This window comes from Octodon degus, unplaced genomic scaffold (assembly GCF_000260255.1).
Source record: "Octodon degus isolate 3935 unplaced genomic scaffold, OctDeg1.0 scaffold00120, whole genome shotgun sequence".
Lineage (NCBI taxonomy): Eukaryota > Metazoa > Chordata > Mammalia > Rodentia > Octodontidae > Octodon > Octodon degus.
In genome coordinates, this window is record NW_004524696.1 from 6398724 (window position 1) to 6405419 (window position 6696).

The 6696-nt window shown below is 41.6% G+C and overlaps 1 pseudogene; it reads right to left on the bottom strand.

Moving 5' to 3' along the window:
* Positions 1-5094: 5094 nt before the first annotated feature.
* LOC101578561 lies at positions 5095-6324 on the bottom strand (annotated as a pseudogene).
* Positions 6325-6696: the final 372 nt, after the last annotated feature.

Here is a 6696-nt window from a genome sequence, read left to right on the forward strand (position 1 = left end):
CAGAATGCATAAAGTGAAAAATATACAATATAAAATGGTTACTTATCATTAAATTAATATTTAAATTAACAAAATTACTGGATATAAATCTGAAACCAAATAATTGTTGAATTTCCTTGCAATAGAAGTTAAAATGCACTTTACTAGAAACAAATCTGTGTGTGTGTGTGTGTGTGTGTGTGTGTGTTACAAGGAATCAAACTCAGGACCTTGTACTTGTCAGGTAAGCACTTTTTTTAATTTTTGTATTTTAGGAAAGGGTCTACAGGATGTTCAGGGTCTCACTACTAGATTGGACTCATAGTGATCCACCTGTTTACAGCCTCCCAAGAGCTATTGTTACTGGTGTGTGCCACCATGCCCAGTCTCAATCACCATCTCAGTGCACCCCAAGAGAGGGGCTGGTAAGGCAGGACTAGGGATCAAACCCCAAGACCCTGTGCCTGAGTGCAGGTGCTTTAATCCACTGAGCTATTTGAACTGTCCTAGGCAAGCACTTATTCCACTGATCTATCTCCCCAACCCTGGAAACAGAAATCTTAAAAGTGACACTTTTACCTAACATTTAAAAAGAAGTCAAACATATAGAAACAATTCAATAAAATAATTTTTAAAAATACTTCTAAATTGAAAGCTCTCAAATTATTGAGAAAATATTAAGTATCATTTGAACAAATGATGGTCCAGAACATGAGATACAATATTCCATCATGTTAAGATACCACTTCATCCTAAATCACCCATAGATCAATACCCTCTGTCTCATTTACTTTCCTCATCGCTGAAACAAAATACCTAGTATCCAAAATTAAAAGGAGGAAAGATCTACTTGGCTTAGTCTATAGAGGTTTCAATCCAGAGCTGGCTGCCACCAGCCAAGGTGGCAAAGCGGATGGCATCACAGAGGAGAAATGGTGCATGGCAGGCAGAAGGCTGCAATATAGCACAGTGGCAAAGACGCAGCAGCAGGTGATAGCAGCAGCCCTCCTCCACCTCTTTGCGAGCTATCCAGACTACACACCCTTCAAGTGGGTGGCACTCACATGCAGGGTGGGCCTTGCATTACCTTTGTCCAGAATTAGCAGATTTATTTAGACACCACTAATCCTGGCCTCACACTCTTAATCCCAGTACCACTCACCATAGATTCAGCCACCTCTGAGAAGCTCCACCTGAGGCTGAAGGAGGTTTGGGGGAACATCTGGACACATGCTGCTAATACCATGTGCTGCACATTCTAGCATCTTTGTGACAAATGATCCTTAGAAAATCTACACAGGTATTGATTTTATAAAATGACACAGAAATATTTCTTGAAAAAAGATGCTTGAAAATGATCTTAAAGTCAGAGGATCCATAGTGTCAGACACCAATATGACAATAATTCAAACTGTGTTGTCTTGGAATAATCACAGAAAAGATAGGCCAAAATTATATAACATAAACAGGAGAAAATGATCCATCCTCAACCTATAGCATTCTAATTTATTACAGATTCACTCCCACAACCACATAAATCACCATTTCAGGGGTTCTTGAGAAAGACACTGACCCTGTAATAACATTCGATTAACACTCGATTCCTTGGCTTGTCTTTGAAATCCATGTGAAAACCCCCATGAACCCTCAACTTTTGCATTCTACATGCCTGAAGAACTAACAGTGCATATAAGATAGCAAGGTCTGCCATAAGCACAAGCACTAGCCAGTCTCCCTCGGTCTCTGAGTGCCTACATGTCCGAACACGGAGGATTGCTTACCTAAGAGCCCTGAGTGAGCAGGCCATGCAGGAGCTCTTTACCTGGTTTTCTAAGGTATTCACACCATTATACACTTGAACCCACCCATGAAAGGTATCCTCTTGATGACTTCTGAAATGCCCTCATGGTTTCTTTCTTGTTCTGGTACCAGGTACTTGCCTTCTCCTTAATGGGCTCAGAAAATTAGAAAGCAATCACAGTGGTTTGGCCTTAACTTTACATACATTTCTTTTCTGACCAAACTGAAAACAAGAAAATCTTTTACCTCTGCCATTCCTCCTAATTCTTATTCTAAGTCTGGCTAAAATAGCTAACATTCCCCATGCCAGAGCCAGAACACTGAGCTACCATGACATTTTCTCCACTAGACCACTAGGCCCATGGCCCTTAATCACAGCCACTTGAAAATTTGCAAGACATTGGAAAAATGTAGACAAATGTATTTCTGCTAAAATACAATAGGCATGACCTCTGTTAATTCCCAGGAGCCTCCTAATCCCCATCTGGAATCTCATAAGCACAGTCTTTACTGTCTGCATTCCTATCCGCAATCTGGTGTTCTGAGTTGCCACCACAATTATCTACCTACCTCCAATTACAGCATTTTCAGGTCTTCTCTAGCCCATATCTCCAAAACTTTTCCAAATTGTTCATGTAAATTAGTGCAAAGGCTTCACTGGGTACAATCCCAACTCCATTCTGCTTCAGAACAATCTTTTCTTTCGCAGTAATCACCTTTTAACCACTGGGACACAGTATCTGACACCTGCAACTTAAAGGAGAACAGGTTTATTTTGACCTTTGTTTGGCTGGATTCAAGGCAGAACTTTATGGAAAAAAAAAGTCATGGTGAAGGAAAGGTGCTGCACTCAATGTATCTGAGAAGGAGAGAGCAAGGGTGGAGCCCAAGAGGAGGGGCAGGGAATGGGCTATAATCCCCAAGGTCACATCCCCATGACTAGCCCAGACGCATCCACAATTGTGCTTTGCTAATCTCCTAAGCACCTTTCAGGGCAATCAGGTTGACAATCAAGATTCATAATCAGAGTGCATTTATCCTCTCTACTTAAAAATATAGGCTTCTTGTTCAAATATGTAAATAAATCTCAAATAAATTATTGGCCTATGTTTATTATTTTGATATGTGGGAATTGGTGGCTGCCATTGGCTATGTTGACATATTCTGGTGCTATCATATCTAGAGAAAAAAGTAATTTTAGAATTACTTAGAATTTAAGAATATTATGTATATACAAAGGTTTTTTAATTGCTTAATTGGATAGTTCAACTGCAAAATCATTATAAAATTATAATGTCGATGTAATGTAGCCTTTCATTCTTTAAAAAAAATGAGTGCACAATCACAAACATATTACCACAGAAGTGTGCAAATATATTACTGTGTATGTAAATAGTCAAGCAAGTAGTGGCATTATTTTCTCTTATCATCTACATGTTATTCAGGGAATTAAAATCACACTAACATTTTTTTTCTTGTGTTAAACTAATGAGTTGAGAATCTAAGCCAAAGAAGAAATTGCTGCAGTATTATAATGAAAATAATAGCACCTTTCCTTTTAGACCAGATTAAGACAACTTGCAATAAAAAATGAGATATTCACCAGGGAATTAGGCACTAGAATTCCAATTTCATAATCTGAAAGCTGCATTTAAACACAAATGATTTTAAAACATGTTGGCTGTGTTGTGTGTTGTTAAAATTACGAAGTTCCTGCTGATGTTCTTAGAAAAGTTAAGGGACTACAGCACACTGATTTGCCTTTTACAATCATTAGCTACAAATTGCTCCTCCATGAAAAATATAAATCAAATGTATGTATTTTATTTTGATTTGTAAATGCACTTTCATGAATCACTTGTGATAAATTACAAAGCAAAAGCTCACAAAACAAGAGAGGAGCATTTACAGCCTGTGCTTAGCAATGTAAAATTTGCTTTATAAATGTCATGAATACCAAGAAGATTCTTCCAAGCAATATCACTGTGTCTGTAAGCACCCGGCTTGGTGCATAATATGCTTCTACTTCTATGCTTCTGAAAATGGGTTGCTGCTTTAAAATTCGAAAAAGATAAGATTAGAGGTCAAGGAAAGCAATTTTATAATGTCTTTCTCCATTAATTGTATTTAATACTAAGAATTATGAGATTATATACAATGTTTATTTGGTACAGAATCTTGCTATGTAGCTCAGACTCATAGTGATCCTACTGTCTCAGCCTCTCCAGTGCTGGGATTATAGGCATACACCACCAGGTTCAGTTTTGGTGGCTGGCTCAGTGCAGGGCCAGCACAGCATGCAATTCCAGGGATCAATCCCGGGTCTTTTTGTTTTCCAGGCAGGTGCTTACACCACCAAACTATCTCCCCAGTCCCCATATCTCTATTATGAATTCAAATTTATTTTACCGAATATGTAAATGTATAAATTTACTTGGAACTATGTGATATATATGCATTACAAAATTATCAAATGTTTAAATTGGGTTAAACATGTCTTCTGAAACAAGTATCAAAAACATCCAGGCTCCTCTTTTCTAGTTGTGTGACCTACACAGTACACAATCGTTGTTTATATTTACCCTACTATGAAGTAACACACAAGGACTTCTTTCTCCTCATTACTATAGGTTCACAACAACTTTTTTGTTTATTTTTAACAGAACTGGGAATTGAATTCAGGGTCTTTGCACTAAGATATATTCCCAACACTTTAAATTTAACTTTTGGTTTGTTTGTTTGTTTAGAGACAGGATCTCACTTAAGTCACTAATTTGTCCAGGATGGGCTCAAACTTATGATCCACAGTTTGCAGAAATGACAGGTGTGTGCTGCCATGTCCAGTTCAATCTTGTATAACATTCACCACTGCTAAAAATGGGGCATTGGCTGTTATTTCTCTTGTATGGATAGCCACAGCCATCATGATATGGTTTGCAAGTGTCCTTCTGAACCAATTCCAAAGGTGTCCCTGTCCCTGGAAGGCTGTCCTTACACCCCAGACCTTAGGGCTGCCTGCCAAGGGCATTGCTCTATTGCTTTCCCTGTGGGCCCCGCTGCTGCTGCAGCCTTACCATGGATGCTACCATTCTGCAGCTTCAAAACTAAAGTGAACCACAGTGAAAATGAAATAGCCAGGCCATGTCATGTTTGGAATCATGTGGTCTGAGCTGTCACCTTCTGTCATTAGCTTTAGGACGGAAGTACTGAGCCCTAGTGAAAAAATTTAGCTATTGTTATTTCTTTTTCTTTCTTTTTTATTCTCTCTAGGATTTTCACTCAGGGAGGACCTGGGCATCATGGAGAAGTCTTCGCTCAGGCGCCACCCTCAGGAGCTCTGGAGAAGGTGGCTTTGAGCTTCTCCCGCACTTTGCTGACTGTCTCTGAAAACCAGTTCCGGGTTTTGGCAGGAAGGTCACTCTGCTTGATGTGCTCAGTGGCTGCCTGGGCCTTGTCGTCTGGCTGCTCCTTCAGCTTGGCCAGAAAGTCCTCCTAGGTGCTGGTGAGGTCCAGGGTGGCCTGTGATGGGACTGGACCTTCCAAAGCCATGAACAGGAAGAGCCCCAGGATGGGCAGTGAGAGGAAGAGCCTCGTGTCTGCAGAGGGCACCCACTTAAAGGGCTGAGGCTGTGGGCCGCCTTCCTCATCAACAGGAGAAAACTAGTTATTGCTGTTTCATCTCTGCCTCATCATCAGAAGTAAAGTTAATGAGACAAGTTCTTCTGCAGTTCTAGGATGGCTCACCTACTGTGGACTACTAGGAAAGGTCAGTGAGCTGAGCTGAAAGTGTTAGATAATCCAGAGGGATTTTGAGAAAAGACACATGTGCTTCTCTGTACCAGGAAAAAAAAAAAAAAAAAAAAAAAAAAAAACTTAAAGAAGAGATAGCATGGGGTGGCAGTGTTGTGGTCCCTGCACACCTGGCCTTATCACTGTGATTGCTTTGCCAGCCCACTTCTCAGCCCAGATCTCTGCTCCTGGTCTGATTGCTCTGCTGCAGAACTGTGGGTGTGCACTAAGTTTTATCCAATTCATCTGAGGAAAAGGCAATCACTGATTTTATTTGACTTTATTTTTTGCTATAATGCATTTTTTCTTTGCGTTCCCAAATGTTATAAGAGCCAAGAGATGAGAAGAGTCAGAGGTCAATAACATGTAGTGCTTGATCCTTTCCCAGAGTAAAGACTAAGGTGGACATGAAGGAAGACGAGGAAGAAGCCATCAATGGGATGGGATGGGATGGGATGGGATGGGATGGGATGGGATGGGATGGGATGGGATGGGGTGGGGGTCGGGTGGGGGTAGAATGGGATGGCATGGAATGGGGTGATATGGGATGGCGTGAGCGAGAACAGGTCACCAAATCTTCCAAAGGCTGCAAAAGTCCAGTTGTGTATGCAAACCTTAGAAGAGGGTCTGAGAAGATGTGGACTAGTGCAAGGAAGGCTGGAAGTATGAAAAGCATTGAGCAAGAAGCCAGGGTGAGTAGGAAGGGGCCACGGCAAGGCCACCATAGACTTGTGGCAACACACCAGTGCCCGCCATAATTCCCTGGGCTTCCCTGAGACTCCCCTCTTCTGCTGTGCCTGTAGGGTGAATCCTGCACCTAGTCACAATCAGGAAGCAGGGTATACTAAAGACACCTTTAGGCCAGGACACCTTCAGGGGAAGGCCCATTACTTTGGCTCCTGCCACACAAAGCAGAGCCTGCCTCTGCAGGCTTACTCAGGCAGGGACTCCAGGCAGGAGGCCTGTGTGGATGCTGCCCCAGCCCTCCCTTGGGATCTCATCTGTGCTTCAGCTCTCTGCCCAGCCCTCCAGATTCTCTGGCTTCCATCTCCACCCTATGGAAGGTGGCACAGCCTCAGAAGCTTTGATCCAGATGCCAACCTGCATGGGTTCTGTCACTTTCACCCC